The sequence below is a fragment of the Petaurus breviceps genome, unplaced genomic scaffold (genome assembly GCF_028583685.1).
Source record: "Petaurus breviceps papuanus isolate PSGF00001 unplaced genomic scaffold, PetGlider_PUasm1.0 176, whole genome shotgun sequence".
Taxonomy (NCBI): domain Eukaryota; kingdom Metazoa; phylum Chordata; class Mammalia; order Diprotodontia; family Petauridae; genus Petaurus; species Petaurus breviceps.
In genome coordinates, this window is record NW_027185771.1 from 4,902,258 (window position 1) to 4,929,315 (window position 27,058).

Genomic DNA, 27,058 nt, shown 5'->3' on the forward strand with positions numbered 1-27,058 from the left:
GCTGCAAGTACTAGGCTGGAGAATTGTCTTGTAAGCTGTCCCTGGGAGCCCTCCTCTGGCCTTCCCAGCTCTGCAGCAGAGATCATCACACAGTACTCATGCATGTGCGTGTGTGTGTGTGTCTGTGCACGTGTGCGCACATATGTGTGTATGCCCATGCTTGAGGGAGCTAGTTCATCGTTGGGGGCGGGAGAGAGAATCTGGGGAGCAAACTTGATTGCTGTTTACTTACTGAATGGACTTCTGGTTAGGGAAAGCTCTTTTGGGAGGGGTTTATTTGTAGCGTTTTGGACAAGTTGACCATGCTGAGATGTTTGTGAGGAGAGAATATTGGCATCTTAATTGTTGTTCTAGAGCTCATTTCTCTTATTTGGGGATTGCATTTTTATCTAATTCAATTTATAGTGGTATGAGTTCAATTGTGTGTAAAAAGCCAAGAAAAAGTAGGTTTATTTAAAAATGTCCCTGTTGTAGAAGTTCAGGAAGTTCTTGTCTTAAATTTTTTAACAGGATCTCTTGGGAGCTCTAGTTAGAATGCCTTAGATTCTGATATTTAGGATGTATATTTAGGATGTATATATACACTTAGCTTTTCATAATTAAATGCTTCTTTTTAGGGATGAAGAATTTTTACTTTAACTTTGAACTCTGTGAACCAGATGCTAATTCCATTGAAGAATTTCACAATTTTATTTGTGGTTTCAGAAGCATTGGATGGTGAAAAAGAAATGGATTGGAAATCAAGAAATCTGCATTCTACTTCCATTTATGACTCTCACTAGATTTACAGCTTTCTAGTAATTAACTTTCAGTCCCTAGATCTTAATTACCTCATCTGTAAATAAAAGGTTTTGAAATAGGTGAGTCCCAAATTCTTATCTATTATTCAGGAAAATCCTGGGAAAAATTTTAATGAGAAAAATAAAGTAGCTAGTTCAGAGTGAACTTAACCTCAAAGTGATTTGGTGGACAGCACCCCCCTCCCCCTTCCTCCCCAAATGTTTATTCTGCTCTAGTGTCTATCCTCCTCTAATTTCTCTCCCCTTTGGGAAGACTAGTATTCTCTTTTTCTATACTGTTGTTGCTGGAGATGGTTAAATTTTCTCTCTAGTGATAGGGGATTTGGGGAATGCTGACTTTATTTTTTAAATTTCAGTCCCATTTATCTTATTAGGTAATTCAGATTTTACTATTTTTATGTCATAATAACTTCAAATTCAAATGGCTGCCTAGAGGAAGGAGGAAATAAATGCCTAGCTCCTCCTTAGACCTGCTCAGGCTGCCTTACCCCACGTGAACAAGTGTGACAGGAGAGCAGCCCCAAGGCTCCTTAGCTTGGGCTACTGCTTAAGGTTTTCTCTAGTTTGCTGACATGCCCTGCAGTTTGAAGCTGACTCAGGCACTGCCTCTTGGAGTCTTCTTCCAATCCCCATTTATTCACTGGATTGTTCTCAGACCATCACCTAGAACCTGATGGAATTTCCCAGCAGCTTCCTAGAAGGATTGCTCCCTATTTAGAACCTACAGTTTAACACACTGATTTTGGTGTGCCTCTGGTAGATTTTCAGTTTTGAATGTGGGACACTTGTACACTTGATACAGGGGGTTCAAAAGTGGTTGCTTTTTAAAAATCAGGTCTCTGTTTTCTTGCTCACTCTTTCCCTTTTCTGCAGTTTCTCTGTTGTCTCCATTCTCTGTCTCTTGGTTTCTGTGTCTCTCTCTTCTCCTTCCTACCAAGGAAGGGTACTTGTCATGTTTCTAGTCACCACTGCATGCATTTATGTTGATTAAACCCCCTACTATATGTAAGGTGCATTCCCATGGGGTCTCAGTTTGTTACTGACTTACTCATCCATTAAGCATGTTTAGTGCCAAACTGTGTATTTGACCTCAGCATATATGAGTTTTATGGAAAAAAAAAAATCTAGCCACACGCCTCCCCTATATTTGATTCTCACTTTTACCCATCTTTTCCTACCAAAAATTGGAGTTCAGCAACTAGATAAAGGAGGTATACAGCAATAACCACATGGCCAAGCAGGGAGTGGAATTTCTCTTCTCTGACTTTGACTATTGAAACCAACCATTCCACTGCCTTTACTTTGAGGACTCCTGGCCTGACAGCTTCACCATTAGTCTCTGTTCTAGTGTTTTGTTTTCGCTTTTTGTTTTTGCTAGGCAGTGATCTTTGGGTCTTAGAGATACCACTTTTGGTATCTCTTGTGGGAGAACTGGTGGCCAGGACAATATCCAAATAAAAGTAAGGAGTGATGAGAAGGGACCATTTTTGGCACCTTGGTGAAACTTGCTCAGGTTTTGTAGTTGACAGAGGGCCTCTATACTATGAATTTGTTTTCCCAACCTGCATGTGATTCTTTCCTGCTTAGTCCTTTCTGTTTTCCATACGCTGGATGATGTGTTCTAGGTGGGAAGGGTCCCTAAGAAGTCACAGTGTATTCATCACATTCCCTGATTATACCTTCCTTTGCTACTCACTATAATAGGAAATGGTCATACTTAGGCCCAAAATAGGTCCTCACCTCTGTGTTAAGCAAGAATTGATGAAATGCCTGCTGTATCCCAAGCTCAGTGCTTCCTGAGGAATAGAAAGAACAGAAGGTGAATGAAATTTGCATACAAAATAAAAACACATCAAATTAATGAGGGGGTGGTGAACACTAACAGGGGTATGAGGGAAAGTTTTATGCAGCAAGTGGCACTTGAGTTTAGCTTTGAAGTGAATTTGACATTTCAGGAAGTAGAGGTGAGGGGAAGGAGGGGGGAACACCTGCACAAAGGGCGAAATGGAATGCCTTGTGCAAAGCACAAGCGGCCTGGGTTTGCTGGAATATAGGGTTGTGAAAGGGGGAGTCATATGACTTTAACAGGAAAGAGTAGCTAGAACCAGTTTGGAAAGGTGTTTAAATACCCAACAGTTTGTATTTTATTCTAGAGGCCTAGTGAGTTCTGTCCATCTTCCATCTACACAGCATCCTTGAGAGCTACCAGTGATTCTGCTTCATTGCACATGTGAGGAAGTCACTCCCTTGCTTAATAGCCTCCAGTGGTTTCCTTGTACCCTCTAGGATCAAATACAAATCCCTCTGTGGGCCCTGAAAGCCCTTCACATTCTAACTTGGAACTTAGTGTTAGTATAGGTAGGTCTCTGTCGCCTTCACATGCTCTTTTATATCTAACCCAACTGGCCACCTTGCTGTTTTCTTACACATGAGATGCTTCAGAAACAATTTTTTAAAACCCACTTATAAAGAAGCCAAAGTATTTTTTTTTTTGGTTGCTTTTTTGGAGGGTGGAGGGCAGGGCAATTGGGGTTAAGTGACTTGCCCAAGGTCACACGGCGTGTGTGTGTGTGTGTGTGTGTGTGTGTGTGTGGTCAGATTTGAACTCGAGTTCTCCTGACTCTAGGGCCAGCACTCTATTCACTGTGCCACCTAGCCGCCCCCCAAAGTAAATTTTTTTTTTGAAAGGCTACATCCAGAGGCCAGCACACACATACATTGTTTATTGGTGAAAGTGTTTAAAATGTCCGATTACATAATAAGTGTAATACTCACTTGGCTTTGGAAACTGAAGAGCATTTCTTTCCCATACTACACCTTCCCGGGATTCAGATAAAACCCTGGGTTGGATGCGTACCAGTGCAGGTTATCACAGTGTTTTGGTTGGCCCCGTGTCCCAGGATTGGGGTGGGGGTGGGCTACAAAGTCTTTGAGCCAGTCTGGCATTTTACCAACAAGTCCTAGAAATTGTAAGTGCACCCTTAGCAGTTGACTATTACTCTCTGTGTCTGTATCGCCCTTCTTTCCAGACAGGTTGTGCTGGACTTTTTTAACCATAACCCTTTTTAATGGGAACTGGTAAAATGTTGTTCTGTTGGAAATACAGTAAAAAACTATGGCAGTCAGCCTGGTAAATCTGGTCCCTCTCTCACAGTTTATGGAACTGTCAGGAAACTGCTTGCTCTTCTCTTGTCTGTTACATCCTCTAGAGCATACTTTGTGGAAATGGATTAATCTCTGTTTGAATCACGTTAGAATGTAGAGTACCTATCCATAGATGGTCTCATCTGGGTTGTTGTGTGCAGGGCTACCGTTGTTTCAACTCAGACACAACCTTGTTGTATAAGGAGACCATCCAGATTTGACTGCTGATGTCTTTTCCTTTAAGATTGCCTCCCATGTTCCATTCTGGTATTGTATGTGCTCTAGTTATATAATGCAGTACAGTTGAGTTTTCTAGATATACAAAACAGTGGTTGCATTTTTCTTTTGTGCTAATTAATTCTTCCTACTCTCCTATTCTTTAAATCTTTTGGAAAACAAAATGGAGTTTGTTGTAGCATGTCAGGGTTTACCTTGCCTACATCATCCCATTGTGTTTCTAGGTACCCTCATCTACCACCAACAGCTCCATAAGGATTGTCTTATCTTTGCCAGGACTACCTCAATATGTGGCCTTCCCCTGATGCATATTGATACTCCCTTAAATATCTGAACCTCACAATTCTTCAACTTAACTCATTTCCCATGACCTACTCTTCTAGTCTTCTGTTACACAAAGGGATGGGCATCCCTTTGGATTTGCCGTTATCCACAAATATTTCATATTTGTTTTCATAAATTCTGAAATCCTTTTATCTGAATGTAATATGTCATCATTGTCCCTTTTTCCTCAGCTTTGAAATTCCAGACTTTGTTCTTCACTTTTACTGTGACATCTAATGCCTCCACTTCTCAGTTCTTTTCCCAGGCCATCACCCCTACAGTGATTCCATTCTCCTCCTTTCCCCATCTTGACTTCTTGGTGAACTAGTTCAACTCTGAATTGTCCTCGTGGCTCCAGGCCCTTGCCTCTTTATCCAGCCCTTCGCTATTGTAGAAGATTTTGCTCTGCCAAATCCCTGCCCTGAGTTACTGCTTTCATCCTCTGTCTTAGCTCTTATTCATCTGCTGCTGAATAAAGCTGAAGAACACCACACAACTGTACTGACCAGGTTTATATGACATAATCTGGACTGGGCCCTCACTGCATCAAGGCAGTCCTTTTATACCTCCATCATGAGCTCACTCTCTGACTTGTTGTGGCAGCTTTTCCAGGCTTCTTCCCTCCTCAAACCTCCTGTCTCCCTCTTCCCCTACTCGTTCAGCTGAGAACCTTTCCTCGTAGAGTGCCTCCTTTTTTTCTTCCTTGTTCCCGTATCACTCACACGCCTAATGCCACAATTTCATTCTGTTTTATGAGGAAAGATGGCTGTTCTTGGCAAGGCAAACTGTGGTCCCATTCCATCGCACATTCTCCAGCACATTGCTTCCTCTTAATTGGCTGCTTTCCTACAGCTTACAAACATGCCCTGGTCATCTGCATTCTCAAAAAACACTCATTTGATCCATCTTTGTCTACTAGCTTTCATCCTCTGTCACTCTTCCCTTTTGTGGCTAAATTTGAGAAGACCATGTACAAGAGGTACCTTCATTTTCTTTCTTACCACTCTCTTCTTAATTGCAGTCTGACTTCTGACTTCATCATTTAAGTGAAATGACTTTCTTCAAAATCACTAATTGCCTAATCTAATGATCTTTTTTCTATCTTCATTCTTAACCTCTCTGAAGCTTTTGATACTACTGATCACTTTCTTCTTATTTATATTCTCTTCTAAGTTTTTGTGACACTGTTCTCCTGGTTCCCTTTCCAGAGCTGGATCTTCATCCATACCATGGCCACTAACCTATGAGGTCTACCAAGACTCTCGTGTTCCTTCTCCCACAATACTATTCCACTTTGTGATCCCTAGCTGAGACAGTTTGAGTTATCATTTCCATGTAGATGTCTCTCAAATCTTCCTACAGCTCAGGTCTGACCATGCCTCTCCACTGTTACCCTGAATTCAGTAAACTTCAGGAGTTCTCTGTCACCTTCAGAATCAGAAAAAAATTCTGTTTGGCATTCAAGACCTTTTATAACCTATCGTCCAGCCTTTTTACTGCTGGCCCAGTGGGGCACTGGCTTCCTTGCTGTTCCTTAAAAACAGGACGCTCCAGCTCCTGACTCTTGAGGGTTTTCATTCCATTTCTATAAACTCTCCCTACTCAGCTAGTGTCCCAGCCCTTCATCTTAGTGCTTTCCCTCTGAGATGACTGATGACTCCCCCTTTAGCTTTTTTGTACTTTGTTGTTTGCAAGTATCTCCTCACTTTAGACTGTGAACTCCTTGAGAGCAGGGACTCTTTTTTGACCTTTCTTGTATCCCCAGCCTTTAGCCCAATGCCTGATACAGAAAAAAGACTTAGTAAATGCTCATTTTCAGTAATGAGAAGCAACCCAAGTGTAATGTCTAGCTCTTGAAGCCAAACTGTAATAGTGGTAGGAATTTTGAAGCTTAGTAACGTTAAGAAGTATTTTACTTTCGTGTGGTCTTTCGTATTGTCTTATGAGAGGTGTTAATTTTTCCCCTCATAAGTGCTAAAAACTTACTGTTAGTTCAGGTTTAAGTCTTTTCAAATAACACTTAAATAACACAGAAGACTTCTTTCTTGAATGCATCCCCACCATGTGAAACAAAAATCAAAGAAATTTAGCCAGGATAAAAGAAAAAATACAAGTCTGTATGTGAGCTGCAGTTGTGCATGATTAGGTGGGTGGTTATGCCAGTCTGCCTGCCATATGTTTAGATATCACATGAGCCAATAATGCCAGAAACACGTATTCTTTTGCTCCTGTTTATTTAAATGCTTCTTAAGTCTTAAGGATTCTCATGCTTACCCACAAAATCAGAATATGTGCGTAAATATCTTGTTAAAACAACCTTATATAAATCTTTACCCATTTTCCTGGCCTACTAAACAAATGATTCACCAGCTTTTTCCACCTGTGTTAAAAAAAACTGTAATGGAGCTGTTCATTAAGTATCTGGTTTATACGATACAAGGACCTGGTTCATAGTTTTAAATTTTAGTCTAAATAATTTTTTCTTACAGTAATTAATATCAGTTGTTTAGAACCATATTTTAAATAGATCTAAGTTGGTGTTATGATTTTTAAAAGTATATGAAAATGATTTTGATATTTTTATAACATTTTCATATGAATTTAACATGTCCCTTCTAGAAAAAGCTTCTAATACAAGAATCAATTTTTTTTTTTAAAAAAAGCAATCGGGGGTTAAGTAACTTGCTCTAAGTTACAAGGCCAGTTATTTCTGGGTGTGGTGCTAAGTATCTGAGCCCAGATTTGATCCCCACCTCATCCCAACACTGGAGCCAGTGTTCTTACTTGCTGAGCCACCTGGCCGCCCCTAAGCTATTGGGGTTAAGTAACTTGCTCAAGGTTACATAGCCAGGTGTTTCTGGGTGGGTGCTAAGTATCTGAGGCCGGGATTCAAACCCCAGGTCATCCTGACACTGGAGCTGGTGTTCTTACTCGCTCTGCTACCTGGCCGCCCCACAAGAATCATTTTTAAGAAATGACCTTTCTAGAAATGAAGAATGTTTTAAATTCTTGTTTTTCATGTTTTACATAGACAACAAAACTAGATCTATTTTCATCAATTTGTCATGTATTATATGTAGATTTGAAAAGGATATTTTGAGATAGTCTGGTTGAATAATTCTCAACCTACTTTGGCCACAAAATAATTTGATGCTTGAAAGGCATTGATGGAACCCACGAATGCTGGTCCAGGGATTCTGGACATAACGGTACACTTCTGGAACAAATTGAAGTAAAGTAAAAAGCAGTCTTTTTTTTTTCTACTTAAATAACACTGAGGAATGCCGCAAGGTGGTACATTGGGTAGAATGCAGGACTTGGAGTCTGAAACGACTAATGATATAGTTTAATCCTTAGTAGACTGAGGCCTAGAGAAGTGTCAAGAAGGCTTCACAGATGGCAACCTGGGAGACAAGCACTCTGGTCTCTTCATTCGTTTTCTACCTATATTGGCTCTGACTGCCTTTCCAGATTTTTGTTAATATTCAGGAGGGATATATCATAAACAATTAAGTTTGATGAGTTAAAATGTTTATATTTTATTAACATAACTATATGTACTAAAGTACTTTTTTTCTTCTTCAAATAAGAGAATTTTTACTCTACCTAAATAAATTTAGGTATGAAAATACTCATTGGGAAGTACTTCTGGTAGTATTTTAAAATATGTTAGTTTCTTTTTATTCTCTTTTATTTATTTTATACTTAAAACATATACTTCTTCTCTCCCTCTATATCCCTCCATCCAAGTGCCAGGATTATGTAGTAAGCAGAGGCCTGGCACAAAATATAGGTCTCTCCTACCATGTAGGATATCCTAGAACATTTGACAGAAAGAAGGAAAGAAGTGATATATCAGAATGGCATGGTTTAAAAACAAGCTATTAGTCCTTTATTGAATTCTTCTTTGGGTAACATCAGAATCTCAGAGGATCCAACATATAGGGAAGCAAAACTAAAGTGACAATTCTAGGCATCACATTATACAGTTTGGTTTCTATATGTTGGGGATGAAAAGAAAAAAATGAAAGCTACTGTTTTAAAAGAGATTGTTTCCCACCCCCACCCAACCCCTAGAGAATACAGTGTTGACCAGATAGATGAATTATAATTTGAATAGGAGTTAAAGAAAGGCTTCTTGTAGGAGCTCACTCTGGAACTTATCCTTGAAGGAAGCTACCTAATCCACGTGGAAGTGAAGTGGGAGGCTCAGTTCAAAGATGCAGGAGAGCCTGGCCAAAGTCCTGGGCGGGCACATGGCACCCTGCTGAGGGAGTAGCCCTGCTCCCACTATGCCAGTTTAGCTGAAAAGTAGATTGTAACGGGAGTAGTAATGTAAAATTAACCTGGCAATAAAGGTAAGTTGGAATCAGACTTTGAAGGCCATCTGATTTCAGACAGAGGAGTTTGTGTTTTTACCTAGAGGCATTTGGAAATTAGGGAACATTTCTTCTTGAGCAGGGGAGCACCCTATTCAGATCTACCTGTGTTCTGGCCAAAAGATAGGAGAGAAAGAAATAATGGAAATAGGTAGTCTTAATTAGGAGGCTGTAGTTCAGTAAAGTGATGAGGACTGGAGGTAGGTTAGTGGCTTTGTGAGTTGTAGAAGGAGTTAGATATTAAAGAGGCTATAAAGGTGGAATCAACGAGATCTGGCAACTGATTAAATGTGGTAGGTGAGGGAAAAGTGGAGGTTTAAGGGGCACATTCAGTCTGTTTGTACATACTGGGTTTGAGATGCCTGAGGGGCTTATGTGACCATTCTCCTTGAGGGCCTTGGAATTCAGGAGATTAGGGCTAAATGTATACATTTTGTGGAGTCCTTTAATTGGAGGTGGTAATTGAGCCCATAGGAATTGATGAAATCACTAAGAGAAAGAAGAGAAGAGGGGGACCCAGAACAGTTGGGGGTTGGAGGGGGGTTTAGTTGTGGTTGTGAAGTGGCCCTTAGTTTACTATCCAGTAGAACTGGTCAGACAACTCTCTTCCATGTTGTCCTAGTGAAACTGGAGGCTTTCTTTGAAGTCTTATAATTGTTTCCCTTTTAATTATTCATACATATTCAAGTTCTGTGTAGCTCTGTTATCCCTTGCTCTTCCCTAGGACTAGTCAGCTCACTACCTTTTCTATTTCTATGTCTTTTGAGTCATATCTTTTACAAAACTTGTGCACATATAAACCACAAGGAGTAGAATCTGGGCCCACTAATATCCAGTCCACTGTGGGTCCCTCCTCCAACTTCCCATTTTGAATAGTGGAGTAAAGGATAAAGCCTTAATGAGCTTAATGAGGTGGTATCAGAGTGGCTTCCCTTACAATAAAGACCTCAAGCTAAGGCCCCCAAAAGGAAAATTAACCTAGATTACTTTTAGTTTTTCTGTTTCTCTTTATTAGTTTTGTTTTTTCTCATGTGTTAGTAAGCATTTATTAAGTGCCTGCTATGTGGCAGACATTATACTAAGCATTGGGGAAAGAAAGAGAGGCAAATGACAGGCCCTGTTCTCAAGGAGCTCTCAGACTTTTTTTTTTTTTTTACTATCAGTACACTTTCCAGAATTCTCCAGTGGGCCTGTGGTTTCATTTCTCTGTGTGTGTATTCCCTTTAGGGATGAAAATCCTAACATATCTCTAAGCCTTTCCATTCTGTATCTTTATCATTGTATCATTCTTTATCTGTATTCTACTATCTTCTTTCAGGTTTCCAGGGAAATCCAATCAAGTTGTTTGGTGTGGGCCTTCTCTGCTTATTCTAATGTCACCAGGAGACTGTTGGGGCATATAGTTGTCCCTTGCTTATTTCTTGCTCTTGTCATATGACCAGAATAATCTTAGCTTTCTTTGATGACTTCCTTGACATCATATCTTCAAAATATTGGTCTTTGAAATGTGCTGTAGCCTATTTATTTTCATCATGTGCTTCTACATTGCTCTTTGGGAGATCCTTAACTTCAGTCTTTTGGAGACAATAGTGTTTTATTACTTTCAGCTATGTAATATCATTAGTTTAAAAAAAATAAAAGATGGACCTTTGTTTCATGGAAACTCTTGAAGTCACTTATGAAGGGCTTTGCCAAAATTCATCTAGTCTGTTGATTTCTTTTTAGTCCATTGTCCACAGTAAATAAACGGGTCCCACTGTTTCCCTTCTCCTTCCCCAGTTTGTTTTATTCAGTGCCATTTCTGCTTTTTCTGTAAGTATATGTTATTAGACTCCAAATGTGATTCTTCTTTCTTTGTGGTTAAGAGTTTAGGGTGAACAACATCTTTGCAGATCTTTCCCCCGTATATATTAACCTTTCTTCCAGCTTCATCTTTAAATTCCCTCAGAATGACTTTGCTTAGTTGGGTCTCTCATTTAAGCTTTCTTCAACGTGTTTTTTCTTTCTATTGCTTTTCACTGTTTTATGAGACAGAAATGGTTATAATTTTCTGCTGTCCTTCTTAGGAAGATTTACTAATGAAATTATATTCTAAGCCAGTATTGCCATTTGCTGCTACCATATCTTCATTGGTAGATATGTTAAGTGTTTATTGACTTAGATGATTTGAAGGAGTTTTCATTTTTGTTTGTTTAGTCTGTTATGAAATTTTCTTTATAAATCATATGTGAAACTTTTATAATACTCTCTTGGCTTTTCCTCCACCCATTTCATATTTGTGTATATATGTGCATATGTGTGTATAAATAACTTAGTTAAATATATCAGGTGGTTGTTTTGCTCTCTCCATCTTTTTTACATTTCCCTCCATCTTTATTAATTTTTATCTGTGCTCTACGTAGCCCATTATAGTTACTATCACACTGGTAATTTATCAATACTCACATCAGTTAATGAGTTTTGTGTTTGTTAAAATGTAAACTGTTACATTTTTGGTGATGTTATTCAATTTCTTACATGTTCTGTGACTTTCTGATTTTTTTCCTTAAAAGAATTCTAGGTAGTGTTCAAGCTTTTACCTTCTCTCCTGTAGCAGCAAGCACCCCAAGCGTCCTCAGGGTTTGCTGCCAATACAGGTTCTTGGATCTGCTTTGATAAAGGAAAGCAACTCAAAATGGGTTAACAAGCTTACTTTATTCAGTCAGACATATATCATTTACCTTGTTCAGGGGAAAAGGTCAGCACCCCGAACTTCGAAGTATACAGGCAGAATTATCAAGACAGAAACAGATCAAGCAGACAGATTTCCAAATTGTCCAACCATTACATCCATACCCAGTCAACATCTGGGTTTTTCAAAGCGGGGGTGGGGGGGGGGAGGGGAAGACAGGCTCAGGACAACGGCTTCCCAGAATTCAGATCAAATCACAGAACACTTCTCAAAGTGAGTCCCAAAACAAAGCTACACACCAGGGCTTATATAGCCTTCTCCTGGCTCAGAGAATGTAACAACCTTTTGGACCCACTGGCCAATCAAAAAGTATCTACTGAAAAACAAGCCTCCCACCCCAGGCTCCAGGTGCACTTTAGCCTAGGGGCAGGGAAGATCTTTAAAATTTACATTCCCATTACATCTCCTTATTCTTAAATAAGTTTTCCAACATTTTTCTTACTTGTCCTTACTTGTATTTACTATTGTCTTAAAGTTACAGAATCTGTTAATTTAATTTGGAGAGTCTTATGAAGTTATTAATGAAATTTTTCTAGCTTTTCATCCTCTACAACAAAATAGATTTTGACAGGAGTGGAAATTGTTTTTTCAACTCCTTAAGCACAAGCACCTCAACATGAAATGACCAAATGTTCGATGAAATGATATTTCTTGTTGCCTTGGATTGATGTTAAAACCAAGAAGCCATCTTTTCCATTTAGCTATAACATATTTTTTTCCCTTATTTTGTACGTAGTGATTATGTTAAGATTATTAACATTCAGTCTTTGTTAGGAGTATGTTGTTAGCTAAGGCTCTAATGTTTAGTATAAGCAGCTAGGAGAATATTTTGAGAGAGCCAACAAATCTATAATTCTTAAGCATTCTGCCTCGTGTGTGTGTGTGTGTGTTCTATAATGGTTACCACAGAATTAAAAAAAAAAAGATGGGGAGTGTCATAGAGTACTCAGTTGTATGTTGTTTATTGTGTTCTTATTGCCAAATGAGTCATCACCAAATGAACAGTCTATGAAGATGAATCTCTCCATAGTTTGGTGGGTCTTTAGAAATAAATACTGTAGAAAGAACTGAAGCCTTTCTAGTAAGATAGAAACTGCTGAATTCACGGTTTTCAAGAACCCCAGGGTATCTTCACATTGCAGTGTGACATCAGAGTAGAGTTTTGTTGAAGTTTTGTCTACCTTTAGTAGAAGGAAAACTCCCTCAGCCTTGGGGGCAGAAGTCAACTTGATGAAACCTCACAGTAAAGGCTCCCATGTTGCTCTTTCAGGGTCTGTAGAGTGCTTATTTTTAAGGATTCTAAGTTTTGCGCTTCAGCTAGGTCTTATCCCTGTTAAAACAGCCTTGAAAACAAATAACAGATTCCTAAATGGCAGGAATTACTCCCTTTTGTCTCTTGAGGCAAAGAACACAAATGAGCTAAAAAATGTACTGTGTGAAAGGAATAGCAAGGGGTGGTTTCCCCAGTTATGGCTTGCATCACTGAGCATTACAGACATGGGAAACAAAGCTTTAGTTACATAATTTTGTACTCTTATGATGCTTATAATAAGACATCCACTGAAAGGCTGCAGTTTTTATGTATAGCATCTGCTACATTTTTGGCAGTAGGCACACCAGCTAATTCAGCTACTATAAAATGGCTCCATGCCATGTATTTTTTTGGTATTTTGTAGGAGTCAAATGAAAGGCAGCATGGAAAGTGCATAGAAGGTTGGCCTTGGAGTGATGAAGAACCAGTATCAAATCGGATCTTGAGTTTGGGATGACTTAATGTTTTGGGTGGGAAATATTAGAAGAGGATGACCAGTGTGACCGGGATGACCCATTCAGGTGCTGGAGGGTGAGGGTGGACATCTAGGAAGGAAAGAAGGAACAGGAGATTTAGTTATTACAGTGGAAGAATTGTCTTGATATGATAATTGTTATTTTTAATAGGGTTATTATCCTCTGTCCTCATGCCTTTGCTTTTCTGTCCATTTCCTATTTGTATTTTCTTTCTCCTTGCAGAAATCTGTGCTCTGCAGTCAACAGCATTTTTTCACAAGAAGCTCTTTGTAGGGAAACAGAGAAGAAATGTGGTTGTTCTTCTAATCTGTGCCTTTTTAAGACAGAAATGAGAAGAGGAAAGACTTACAGAAAAACTGAAAAGAGGAAGTATTTGAGCTTCTTTCTGCCACTTCTATGTCTCTAAAAAAATGAATTTCTTATAGATGGAATGAACTGTTGCAGTTCTACAAATCTTGTGGTTATGAGAGTATGTCTGCCAGGTTGGATTGCTATCAGAGTGGTCACTTGGAGCTTTTGTCAGAGCGTTATAAAAGCACTTGGTTATGTTGTTGGTGAGAATTGCAGAGTTAAGGGATGTCATGGCAATAAAAGCCTCATGTTAGAATTTGTCACATGCCAGTTATTTCATCTGTTGAGTTTCTGATACTTGTTTCTAATATCCTGTTGTGAATTGGATTTGTACTGACATCCTTAAGTACAATGCAGATCAGTGGGTTCCAAAGGCTTTTGGGAATTAGTGCAACTTTGGTTGGTTACTTTATCCTCATGACTTTATTTGCAAAGCAGACCTTTTGATTTGCAAAAGATCTTTTGCTGTGCTTTGAAGCTGATTTTTCAGTCTTCCTGATTGTTTAAAGTCTATCATTGATTCTTACCAGCCTCTCTTCCTGGGACAACATACTGCTTTGACCTCAGTGAAAGACATCATCTGATTTTGCAACTTTGGCTGAGAATGTGATAGCTCAATTGTGGAGAGCACATGCCGATGGAACATGGTCCTGAATATGTTTCATGAGGTTTAAAAATCTAGGTTGAGCCAGTGAAAAGCGCCTGGCATTAGTGACTGAGGCAGAGGAACATTAATGGTGGCCTGTGATTTTTAGGCATACTGCCACAGACAGTATTGTTATATAAGGCATTATAATGGAAATCTCCTTCTGTCATAGATTCTTATATGTGCAATGAGTGGCACTGTGAAAGAATTAATGTTATCCAGCCACACATCTCTATACTGGTTCATAACTGTTTGCTTGCCAGCTCATTATGATTTCGTTCTTAGGTACACTTTACAAGGTGTGGTCTCTGTGTATTTGCTGCTAGATTTGCCTAACTAGTATGATTTTGGTCACACTCATTTAGCCTCTCTTGATCTCAGTTTCCTCATGTGTAAATGGGTGTCATGGTAGCTGAACTCTGAGAACCCTTCAAGCTCTAAAGGAGTGTACATTTTAATAGGGAAGATAGCATGCATGTGCACACACACATACACACACACACCCATAGATAGTATAATATTAAAGGGTCTGTCTAGATACACATATTCACCTACCTACCTATCTGTGAAGTATAGGAGGGAGCGTACTAAGATTTGGATCTGTTAGGAAATGCTTCCTCTAGAAAGGTAGTGCTTGGGCTGGTAAGGAGGAAGGAGTATTTTAGAGCCATGGCACGCTAACATGTTCAAATACATGAAGACCGGAAATGGAGTGTAGAAGAGCAGGTAGAAGGCCTTTTGGGCTAGATTATAGAGTGTGGGGAAGGAACCTAAATTTCTTAAGTGCCTATTCTTTGCCAGGCTCTGTACTTGGCAGCGTGGGAAACACAGTTGTGGGGATCACAGGATTTCCCAGGCAGGGAGATCCACATGATAGACCCTTTCTCACCGAAAGAACTCAGAAACAGTGGGCAGAGGAAGATGGTGATTTTCCTTCTTGTGAGGAAGTAGGTGCAGTGCTCACTAGGAGCACCCACCCCATACAGAAGCAAGAGCAAGCTGAGTCTCCTCCCGTTAGAGTCCCGATTGGTGCAGATGCCTCAAGGTTACAATTCTTCCTTAGGCTCCTACTCCATGCCCTCATTAACAGGTTTCCCCTCCCAGATTATAGATCCCATGATAAGAAAATACCGGAATCTTTGTCCTTTGGGCTTGTAAGTTAATATTAATGAGGTTAGTTGAGTGGGTGCAGAAGTGAGGGCACTGGGTGACAGGGGCATGACCCCTAAGGTCCCATTCTTTCTAGTCAGGATGTGCAGGACCACAGTCCCTACAAAACAGGATATGCAAGCTTATCACAAGCTTACATCAGTCTGGAAGCTTTACTATTTCTCAAGATTATCTGTGGGAGCAAAAGGAGATACCATCGTTTCCCTTCTTACAGCAGTTTACAGATATTTCCTTTGATCCTCACAACAGCAATCAAGTAAGTAGATGCTGTTGCTATCCTCATTTTGCAGATGAGGTAATTGAAGTTGAGGAAATTTAGGTCACTTGGCCAGGGTCATACAGCTAGTAAGTATCTGAGGCTCGACTTGAACTTGAAATTTAATTTGCAGTTGCCCCCCTCCCCCCCCATAGTTAGGAGGGGGAATAATGAGTTGGACTGGATTGGGGACCATATCATGTAGGGCTTTAGGAGCTGAAACAGAGGATTTTGTGTTTTATCCTAGAAACAATAGGTAGCTCCTGGACTTGGATGAGTAGGAGAGTCCTGGTGAGATCTGGACTGGAAGAAAATGACTGGTTGTTGTGGGTACAGTTTGAATGGAACAGGAGAGCCCTGAGGCAGGGAGACCCAGCTAGAAGAGTTGGAGTCATCCAGGCAAGTGGTAATGAGGATCTGAACCAGGATGGTGCTGTTTGAGTGAAGGGGTCACATGGGAGAGATGTGTGACAGTCAGTGATTGAGAATCTCAGTGATGTCAAGGTCAGCAGCCTAGTAAGCTGGAAGAGTGATGGTATGGTGCCTTTGTCAGAAATGGGACTTTTTAAAAGGATTAAGAGTTTCAGGGGAAAGATGTTAGTTTTGAGGTATGTTACATTTGAGATGTGTCTGGAGCATCTAATTGCAAATGTGTGATGGGCAGTTGGTGATGAAGGTTGGAAGCTCCAGGAGATACTTGAGGGTGGGAACAAAAGATGACTACTCTGTGAGTCGTTTACATAGAGATAGGTTTACATAGGTTACCAAGAGCTGGAGGGTAGAGAGAGGAGAAAAAGGCCTAGAGCATAGCTTTGTAGGACACCCACAGTTAGGGGGTATGGTACAAATGGTGATGAGCAGAGACTGAGCAGGAGCACATAACAAACAGATGGGAAGTGATAACTTGGAAACACCATCCTGGGGATTAATCATCTAGGATTGACTATCATTTTAGCAGTTTGCTCATCTTTCATTTAGAGGAGATCTATCTACCATTGCAACCAAAGCAGTTTGTGTGTGGTCTGTCTGTCTGTCTGTCTCTCTCTCTCTATCTCTATCATCTAAAAAACATAAAAATAAAATAATACTAGGAACAGTATTCTAGTATTAGTATCCTAGAGTTAGGAACAGAGTAGACTTCCAGCATGTTTATTTAGCTCTGTGCGGACATCTGTGTTATTCCTGGGTGAAAAAATGTTGCTGGCATAAAAGGATTGAATGGAAACTTGGTTAAATAGGACTGAATATTCTGTTACTCTTTTGCAACTTTATAAATGTAGTCATTTTTTTTTGAGGAGGATATTTGGATTTTTAAATGTATCTCAATCTCCTTGATATGGTTTTGTTAGGCTATGGTCTTATTTGTATTTTGTACTATGGTCTATTTTTGTATGAACTCTGGGTATATAGCAGACTTCTTTTTTACTCAGCAGAGGAAAAGGCTTGTGTGTTGTCTGTAAGGGAGTAGCAGCAAGGTACATTGTACTTCCTTCTGCCTCTATAGTCTTTAATCTGATCATTCAGTACTGTTTGTGAGAAAAACCTAGCATTTCCTAAATCTCTCTCATAGTCTCTTTCTTCTCTCAGTTTTTGGAAAAAGTGTTTGTATCTTTGTAAAGCCACCAACTCTAAACCATAGTTCTTGTAGTTTAGGGGGCGGGAGTAGAAGACATTAGATCCAAAGCATAGTTTTCAATGAAATGTAGACTATTCATTGCTATTTGTAGGAGACATTTTGGGTTTGGGGTGTTGCTTTTAAAAAACCAAAACATACAATGATGTAGGTTTTTAGGAGTTTAGATAAGTTTATTAGCAAAAGAGTTGGAAATCATTAAAGTGATGAATTTGTGAGTAAATCACTTTTTTTTTTTTTTTTAAGCAATCGGGGTTAAGCAACTTGCTTAAGGTTACATGGCCAGGTGTTTCTGGGTGTGGTGCTGAGTGTCTGAGCCCGGGATTTGATCTCCAGGTCATCCCAACACTGGGGCCGGTGCTCTTACTGGCTGTGCTACCTGGCCGCCCAGAGTAAATCACTTTTAAAATCTATTGCTTGGGGCGGGTAGGTGGCGCAGTGAATAAGCACCAGCCCTGGAGTCAGGAGGACCTGAGTTTTACTGCCTCAGACACAACACAAAAACTAGCCGTGTGACCTTGGACAAGTCGCTTAACCCCAATTGCCCTCCAAAAAGTAAAAAAGTAAAAAAATAAATCTATTGCTTACTTATCTATTTAAAAAATTTGAAACAGGGAACTCTTGGCTTAGTCTGAGCTGCCTCTGCTACATGATGATTTGAAATGCTTTAAATCCAAGCTTTTGCTTCCTAGTTTAAATTAGTGGAAATCATTTAAATACCCCATGATGTTTTTTGTACTCATCTGAGTTATTATTAGTTGTTCTTTTAGACCTTTTTGAATATAGTAAGTATTGAGTACGCTAAGAATGAGTTTGGTTTGGTTTGGTTTATCTTAGCCAGTTCTATAGCTTAAGGTGATGGATTATAAGAAAGTGTATCTATTAACATTTTTAGATCTATGTTCTATATATTAATCTGTTAGGTTTTTGGTGCTCTAGGTCTAGGCTAATAGAGGTTTTCATTTATTCCTCACACTACTGTTAAGCACAGGAAAGGGAAGCAGTAGGAAGAAAATGGTGGGCTTCTTTTATTCATCTATTCATCAGTTGACTAATTTATTAAGCCATTTATTTTGCTTTTTAAAAAAAATTGAACTTAAATAAGATAAGCATTAAGAAAACAGAACAGAAAGAAAATTGAACATGCAGCTGTGAATGTGCTCAAGTATACAGTAAGTTTGTCATGTCGTTTTTTTTTGCCAGGTCTTTAAAAAATATTTTTAAAAATGTTTTCAAAACTGTCTATCTTGCGGCAATCCTTTTGTCTTACTTTTCTTTCTTTGGTTTTTATTTTGGTAACTCAATTGCTGTCCTCACTCTTCCCTCCTTCCTCTTACCTCCTTAGAAAATTGGGGGTGGGGCAAGAAAAGAAAACCAAATGAGTGTGAAGCAAAACAAATCTCTGCATTGTTCACTTTCAGAAATGTATGTCTTATTCTGCACCTTTATTTCATGACCTCACTGCCAGGTAGATAGAATGTTTCAATGACCATTTCTGTGGTTGAGCTGATCATTGCACGATCAGCACTTCTAAGTCCTTTAACTGTTTTTCTTTGTGATGTCCTTATTGTATCAATTTTTTCTGCTTTCTATTCACTTCATGCTACATAATTTCATAAAAGACTCTCTAGGTTTCTGTGACACCATCTTTTTCATCATTACTAATGGCACAGCAATATTCCATTTCATAGATACATATTCAACTCTTGGTTTTTAGCATGTGCTTTGTTTCCATTTCTTTACTACAACAAAATATATGAATCCTTTCCCTTTTCTTTGCTATCTCTGTGTGGTATCTAGTGGTGATACTGCTGAGTCTAAGTATATATACAGTTCAGTAATTTTGAAGGCATAATTCAAAATTACTTTCTAGAATTATTGGACTAAGTCATAACAGCATCTTGGGGTGCCTGTCCTTCTGACTGTAGTTATTCCCCCTTTTTTATGTTTGCCAACTTGTTTGGTGTAGTTTTGAACATTAAACTTTTAATTTGAATTTTTATAATTATTAGTGATTTTGGGCATTTTTTTATATATCTGTTGATAACTTTGAATTTCTTCCTTTGATAACTGCTTGTTCATATAATCCTTTTGCCAGTGATCTTTTGGGTAATGACTCTTCCAATAAATTTGAACCAGTTTCTTATTGATCTTGAATATGAGAACTTAATCTTTGCAGCAAGTTTCACTGATAGTTTTTCCCATTTAACTTTCTCCTCTAATTGAAACTATAGAAAATTGTTTTATTTTATATCACCAAAATTATGTATCTTCAGTGATCTTTTGTATTCCCCACTGAAGCAGGAACACTTTCCTTGCTCGTTATTATGATAGATAATTTTTTTCTTGTTCCTCTAATGTATTTATGATATGAACTTTTATATTATATCTTGGTATTTGAATTTTAATGCTATTTATCTGTCTGTCTACCTTAAACCTAGTTTTTGCCAAACCCAGAATAGTTTAATCTCCTTCCAGCAGTTTTGTTGAAGGATGAGTCCTTTTCCCAGTACTTGTCATCTTTGGCTTTATTTATTACTGTGGTAATTAATGTAAATTATTCAGGACTCATTAACTTCCTTGTTCTTTAACCAGCACCATACAGTTTCAGTAGTTACTTCTTTGTTGTATAGTTTGAGATAAAGAATGATAGACTTTCAATTGCTTTATTTAAAAAAAATTTTTTTATGCTTTTAATTTACAACATTCAGTTAGGTTCTCTCCCCCACCCCCCCTTCCCGCATCTGACAGCATGCATTTGGATATAGGCTCTACAAATACCTTCACACTAAACAGTCAAATTGTAAAGAAGAATTATAACCAATGGAATGAACAGCGAGGAAGAGGGAGCAAAACAAAAAAGAGAGCAAATAATTTTCTTCAATCTGCATTAAGATTCTGTAGTTCTTTCTCTGGATATGGATAGCCCTGTCCATCATGAGTCCCTTGGAGTTTAGACCTTGAATTTCATATTCAGGTCTATCATTGTTTCTCTAGAGTGTTTTGTATTCCTATAGTTCCTGTGTTTTCATGGTAGTTGGACATTTATTCATAGTAAATGGACTTACTTCCTATTTCTATCCCTTCCATTTTGTTGGTGTAGAGAAAAGCTAATGATTTGTGTGGATTTATTTTGTATTCTGAACGTTGTTGAAATCATTCTTCATTTTGACTGACTCTAGGTTTCTTTAATTGAGAATATCTTAACATTCACAAAAGTGATACTTTTGTTGTTGTTGCCTGTGCATACTCCCCTGATTTCTGGTTTTTTTTTTTTGCTATAGTTATAATTTCTAGTACTTTTAAAAATAATAGTGGTGATAATGACCATCTTTATTTTTTCCTGATCTTATTAATTAGGTCTCTGATTTATCCATGTCATGTACAATGCTCTTTGTTTTTAGATAGATGCTATTTGCCATATTAAGGAAAAATTCATTATTTCTATGCTTTGTAGTGGTTTTTTTTACACACATTTTAATACTATCTTTTAAAAATACATTTTTATTGACATCTTTTTTTCCCCCCAGCCAAAGAAAATAAAGTTTATTAAAACACTGATAGGTGGGGATGATTCTAAAAATCCTCCTTGTTGACCAGATTCTTAAGGAATCTTAGCATTGGCTTGACTCTGAAGGAATCTGAGCATTTGTATTGCTAATGCAGGCTGGCCAGGTTGAATCTGAGCCTACATCTCACTTTTAAAAACATTGCTCATGTTTCCTTCTGTATCTCCAATTTTCAGTTTTTTTTTTTTTTTAAAGCAGAAAGAGGTGCCATCTCTTGTCAAAAAGGTTTTTCTTTTTCTATTGATAAAATGTGATTTATTTTCTTTGTTATTAATATTGAAGGGACATATCAATAAGAAGTTTGCAACCTTTGTACTTTTCTCAGTTAAACTGGGATCTTAGAAAGAAGTTTGTGGAGGTAGGAGAGTAGATAGATTGAGGATGTTATATAGTTTAATGGAGAGGTGATACTAATAGGTGTTTGTTTTTTGGAGGAAATATGAAACCTGCCACTTGGGTGAGATTCTCCTAGTATGGTGGAAGGTGAATTTCTGTGGCTGGTTCTTCAAGGCTTGCAGAGTAAGTTGGTCCTAACATTGCAGATACAATTCTTAACCTGAATATTTCATCTTGTGCTTCCACAGAGTCTTCCTGTTTTGTGTCCTCATTCTTAATGGAAAGAGCCAGGCTTGTTGGCTTTTGGCCTTTTGGGTTCCACGCAGGACAGTGATAGTGAAGTCTTCAGGACACAGAAACCCAAGTGAAACCAGCTGAGGGTGTTAACAATGTTAAAGAGAGAAGCAGAATGAAAATAGAAGTATGTACAGTGTTGTATAAAATATGTGAACTCTTGAATTTCTTTGTAAAACATTCTGCAGTTGTCATGGCTTTACAGTATCTTCCTTTATGTTGCATTCTATATGGTGTTGATTGTTAACACTGCTAGCTGAGAGATATGTGTTTGTGATTATTTTCCTACTCTCTTAAAGTCTAGCAAATAGCACAATTTTATTCTTTTAATTTCTTTAGTTTTATCTTTCTAGGGAACAGTTAGAGGAGTCCTAATTTGTTTTGGAGAAAAAAACATTTTAGAGTTTGGCCATATATAGTTCCATAGTCCTACTTTAATAATATGGAATACACATACACACATATAAATAAACAAAAAAGGAGTCAAGTTTTATAGTCCCTTTTTTATATGCTTTACTGTTGCTGTGATTATGAAGACAGGTAATGTGAGCCACTAATGTACTAAAATTCTTTAGTTATCAAGTGTAGCATACTTCTGTCTAGATTTTAATGCCTAATATTTGTGGAAATCTGAATTGGTTAGGTCATTTAAGAGGACTACTACCTCTTGTGATTGGTGTTAGTTTCCAGTTATATACTTTTCTTGTGCAATGACATCATTCTTATTTTGCATTAGAGAATGAGGTTCTGAGGTGTTTTAGATCTCACTCTACTTATGCATTTAATTACAGGAGAAAACGTGTATTCCAAAAATAGCTGGTTTCTTTTTCTGATGAGTAATTAACCATCTATTGGTGTATTAAGTGTTTATAGGGGTACTGCCAGGGAATGCAGCCATCCTGTATCAGAATAGTTTTTTTAGGGAGATGTTTGTGAAAGAGTTTGGGAGGAAAGAGGTTCAACATTCTCACAAAAGGATGATGAAAAATTAAGCTGAACATGGAAATTGAAAGCTTTAATTTGCTTCTTAAATTTCCTTTTATTCCTGGCGGAGAGTGACGTTTAGGTGTTCTGTGTTAGATTTGGTTCTTTGTGCTGTAATCTGCTCAGAGTGCATAAGAACATTGTTAGAGGAAATAGAAAGTGCTTCAGTTTCCCCAAGGTGTTGTTTTGTTCATACTTAACATTGCTCTTTGTAGTTATTGAAGTAGCTATTATTGACACTGCCTGCTAAACTTGTTGATAGTTTTTTAAAAGCAGCTTCCCCTTTTAGTGTAGACCAGCGACATCTAGCTCAAACTGGAACTGGACTACGGTACTAGAGGAGGACCCTTGTAGGCCACATAATTGACTTAGAGAACTACATGTTGACACTCTCTGTATTCTATTGTATTTTTATTTATTTTCTTAAATTTTTCCTATTTACATTTTAATCTAGTTGGAGAAGCCTGTGAAGCTATTTAACACCTTGTGGTGTAGACTTTTCATTATTTTATGGTTTACACTCCATAATAACTTTACATGTGGCCTTTGTCCCCCAACCTCAAAATGTTTCATGTGTATATCTAATAATTGTCTTCTTACTTTTTGTATGCTTCTTCCTTCCCTTCCCCCCATACTTAATATAGTTAATTTTCAACAACTCTTGATGGTCCACATTTATGAAGTTTTCTAGTGATTCCTGCCCAAACTACCTACTCCCCCCAAAATACATGTTGTTGTTGTTGTGTATTGATGGCTTTTTCTCTTATTTTCTCAAATTGCATATAAAATTTTTTCAACATTCATTTAATTTTTGAGTTCCAAATTCTTATCCTCCCTTTTCACCTCTTGAGAGAAAAATTTTATATAGATTATACATCATACAATACATTTCTGTATAGCCATGTTGGAAAAGAAAACACAGGGAACCTTATCCCCCACCCCCTCAAAAAAAAAAAGAAAAGAAAAAAGTTAACCCCACAAAACTATTCTTCAGTCTGTATTCATACTCCATTAGTTCTTTTTCTTTCTCTTTTTCATCCTAAGTCCTTTGGAACTGCCTTGGATCTTTGTCTTGATTAGAGTAACTTAATCTTTCACAGATGATCATCCTAACAGTATTGCTGTCACTATGTTACATATCTGTGTTCTCCTGGTTCTGCTAATTTTACTTTGCATTAGTTCGCATAAGCCTTCCCAGGTTTTTCTAAGAGTATCCTGCTTGTTACTTCCTGTAGCAACAATAGTATTCCATCACAGTCATATACCACAGTTTGTTTAGCTGTTCCCCAGTTGATGGACATTCCCTCAATTTTCAGTTCTTTGCTACTACAAAAAGAGCTGCTAGAAATATTTTTGTCCATGTAAATCCTTTTCCTTTTCCTCTGATCTCTCTGGGATACAGACCTAGTAGTGGTATTGCTGGTTCATAAGTTTGATAGTTCTTTGGGTCTGGTTTCATATTTCTCTCCAGAATGGTTCGGATCAGTTCACAACTCCACCAACAGCTAATTAGTATACCTATTTTTCTTCATCCTCTCCAGCATTTGTCATTTTCCTTTTCTGTCATATAAGCCAGTCTGATAGTTGGGAGATATACTTAGCTGTGTTTCTGCCTCTTCTCAGGCACAAAGGACCTACTAACAGATTGGTATTTGCTATGACTCTGGCTTCTTGACCTGCTCTAAGATTGTGACTATGAGAATGAGATCTGTGTCTCTGAAATCTAGAAGAGTTCCTAGTGTGGGAATATGATTTGTTTCTCAACCTACTGGGCCTTTTACTGTCTTCAGTCAATTTAATTTTCCTTCCACTTATTTCTTTTCTAGAAAGTTTTCCCAGCAGCATTCTTTGAGTTAGTCTAAGAGGACCAATTTAGCCACCCCTTTTTTAGTTTAGGTCTTTGAGCATCTTCAAAGGTTACTTCCCTGACTTGTCTGATAAAATTTTTGAGATCCGGCTAGCTGACTTGTGAAAATAAAGTCTTCAAATCTAAGAGAATTTTCTGTTTATATTGGCAGGACATTTCTCCTATCATTTTGGTAACAATGGCTACTAAAACAATCAGATCAACGTATTGCCCTCTTCCCTGTCCACTTTGAGAATGAAGCCTGGTATGTCCAATTTGTAAGCTTTTTACTGAAGAGTTCCTTTTCATCACATTTACAAATTACATCTTTGGCATCTTCTGGGACCTCAGATTCCACAAAGCCTTCAGATCATTGTTTATATCCTTTAAAGAATCTTTCTACATCTTTTCCCAGGGTTGCCAAATTTAGTTTTCCAGTGAATTTTACAGCCACTCATGGTCACCTACTTTTAATTCCAGTCTTAATGGGCAAGATTTACATCATTCAGTCCTCTGGAGGTAGAGACACTGGCATGGTTGTGATAGTGCATTGATGGCATTCATTAGGCAGGCATGAACTTCCTTGGGCTTTCCCAGGATTCTTCTGAGGTAATGGTAAGAGTTATTCTTTATTTGCCAAGAAGAAACTGAGTAAAAGTAAATTATCTTATAAGTGTCAAGCCACACATCAAACGATTTTATGAATTAACATTAAAATTGTATTCTTATGGATTATCCATGCTTTTACCTTAATCTTCTTACTTGATACTCCTTCCACCTTTGGAGATTTTATTCCCTTTATGACTTGGCATACTGCTAAAGAATTGTGCATCAATAAGGGTGGCCAGGTGGCGCAGTGAGTAAGAGCGCCGGGATTGGTTCTGGCCTCAGATGCTTAACACCACTCACACAAAATAACTGGCTGGGTAACCTTGTGCAAGTTACTTAACCCCAATTGCTTTAAAAAAAAGAAAGAAAAAAGAATTGTGCATCAAAAAGTAAACTTGGTTATGCATGTTTCCAACTTAATTTGTTTGAAACCTGTCCACTTGCAATTACCTTGTACCTTGAGACATGTATCAGATTTGTTGTCAATTTATCTTGAAAAAAAAATCCTCATATGTAAAATGGGGATGATAAAAGGCATCTACCTCACATAATTTTTGTGAGACTCAAATACAGTGATGTATGTAAAGGATTTTTTAAAACCTTAAAATGCTATGTAATTAGTAGCTATTATTAATATTATCTAAAGTAGGCAGGATGGCAAATTACTAGACATCTAGGGCTAGTTTTTAAAAATTATTTAGAAGGGTGCTGTTGGGAAAAGAATTTACCTAGTACATTCGAGACAATCATTAATCTCTGTTCATTTAAAGACAGGAAGAGTCAGCAGAAAGTAGCTCATTTAGCTTATCTTACAGCATTCACTTCAAAGGTATCGGAAGTTTGGACCAAAAAATAACTATTCAGGAATGTGAAGGGTACAAGTAAGAAAAAAAAAACACCATGAATATATAACCATTTTTGTTTAAGGAAGGAAGTTGTGTTTGGAGGAATTCTTTAAATTTTTGTTGTTCAATCATGTCTGACTCCTAGTGACTCCATTTGAGGTTTTCTTGACAAAGATACTGGAGTGGCTTGCCCCATATCCTTTTCCAGTTCATTTTACCGATATAAAAACTGAGACAAATAGGGTTAAGTGACTTGTCCAGGGTCACTAATAAGTGGCAGGAGTTTGATTTAAATTCAGCTCTTCCAAGCTCCAGGCCCTGTGCTCTATTTACTGTGCCACTTAGTAGCATGCACACAATTTAATTATTTAAAAGTGTCATTTGAGTGATTAATTTTATTGATGTTGCTTTAGTTTGGAGGAATGTATGTGAGCAAACACTGTTACAATTGTGGTCCTATTGGCAAACTGACTTAAAGCCTGCCCTAGGGCACATGAATGTTAACTTTCATTTAGACCAAGATTTCTTAAACTTTTTCTGCTGGTGACCCCTTTACATTTTGGCAACATTTGTTGGCATTTCGTGGTCTGAGGGAATGCACAGTGCAAAGTGCACATACTTTGTGTTCAGAACCAAGGCTACAGTGAAGTTGTGTGATGCAGCACACAGGTGAGGCTGCCAGAAACACCTCCAATTCATTTCGGTTGTGACCCACAGTTTAAGAAGCACTCATCTAGACTAGTTTCTGGAGGATTCTTAGGAAGCTTAATGATTCTCAAGGGTGGACTCAGAGATTTCAGGCCTATTCTAAACTGTTGGGATTGGTAGGTTAGTGAGAGAACAGTCTATATTGAGGGTGATTTCAGCCAGGCCTGTTTGAGGTTGATTTCTCATCTCTGATTTCTTTGGGTGAATTATTCTACGGGCTAGAATTCTCTCTACCAGTTTAAGACCCTAAATAAATCGTAGTGGAACATGTGCATGTGTGTACACACTGACATTCACACTCACAGAGGGGAAAGTAGGGTTTGCTTTTTTTAAACCGCCTTCTCATTATGTCAGTTGTTTTACAGGTTTGAATCAGTATTTTTTTCCCCCTTTAGAATAGGAAGTTGA

At 38.1% G+C, this 27,058-nt stretch overlaps 1 protein-coding gene and 1 pseudogene across 4 annotated transcripts in view; one reads left to right on the forward strand and one right to left on the reverse strand.

Annotated features, from left to right (window-relative positions):
* Nucleotides 1-27,058, forward strand: part of ANKRD11 (ankyrin repeat domain containing 11) — a 276,644-nt gene that overhangs the window by 43,527 nt on the left and 206,059 nt on the right. Inside the window, exon 2 of one of the 4 annotated variants that reach the window (XM_069085539.1) lies at nucleotides 24,661-24,753. The exons of the other annotated variants lie outside the window; for them this stretch is intronic. The gene's annotated coding sequence lies outside the window, so the exon portion shown is untranslated. The remainder of the gene's footprint in view (nucleotides 1-24,660; nucleotides 24,754-27,058) is intronic. 4 annotated transcript variants of the gene reach the window in all.
* On the reverse strand, nucleotides 24,240-24,946 carry LOC138159513 (serine/arginine-rich splicing factor 5 pseudogene; annotated as a pseudogene).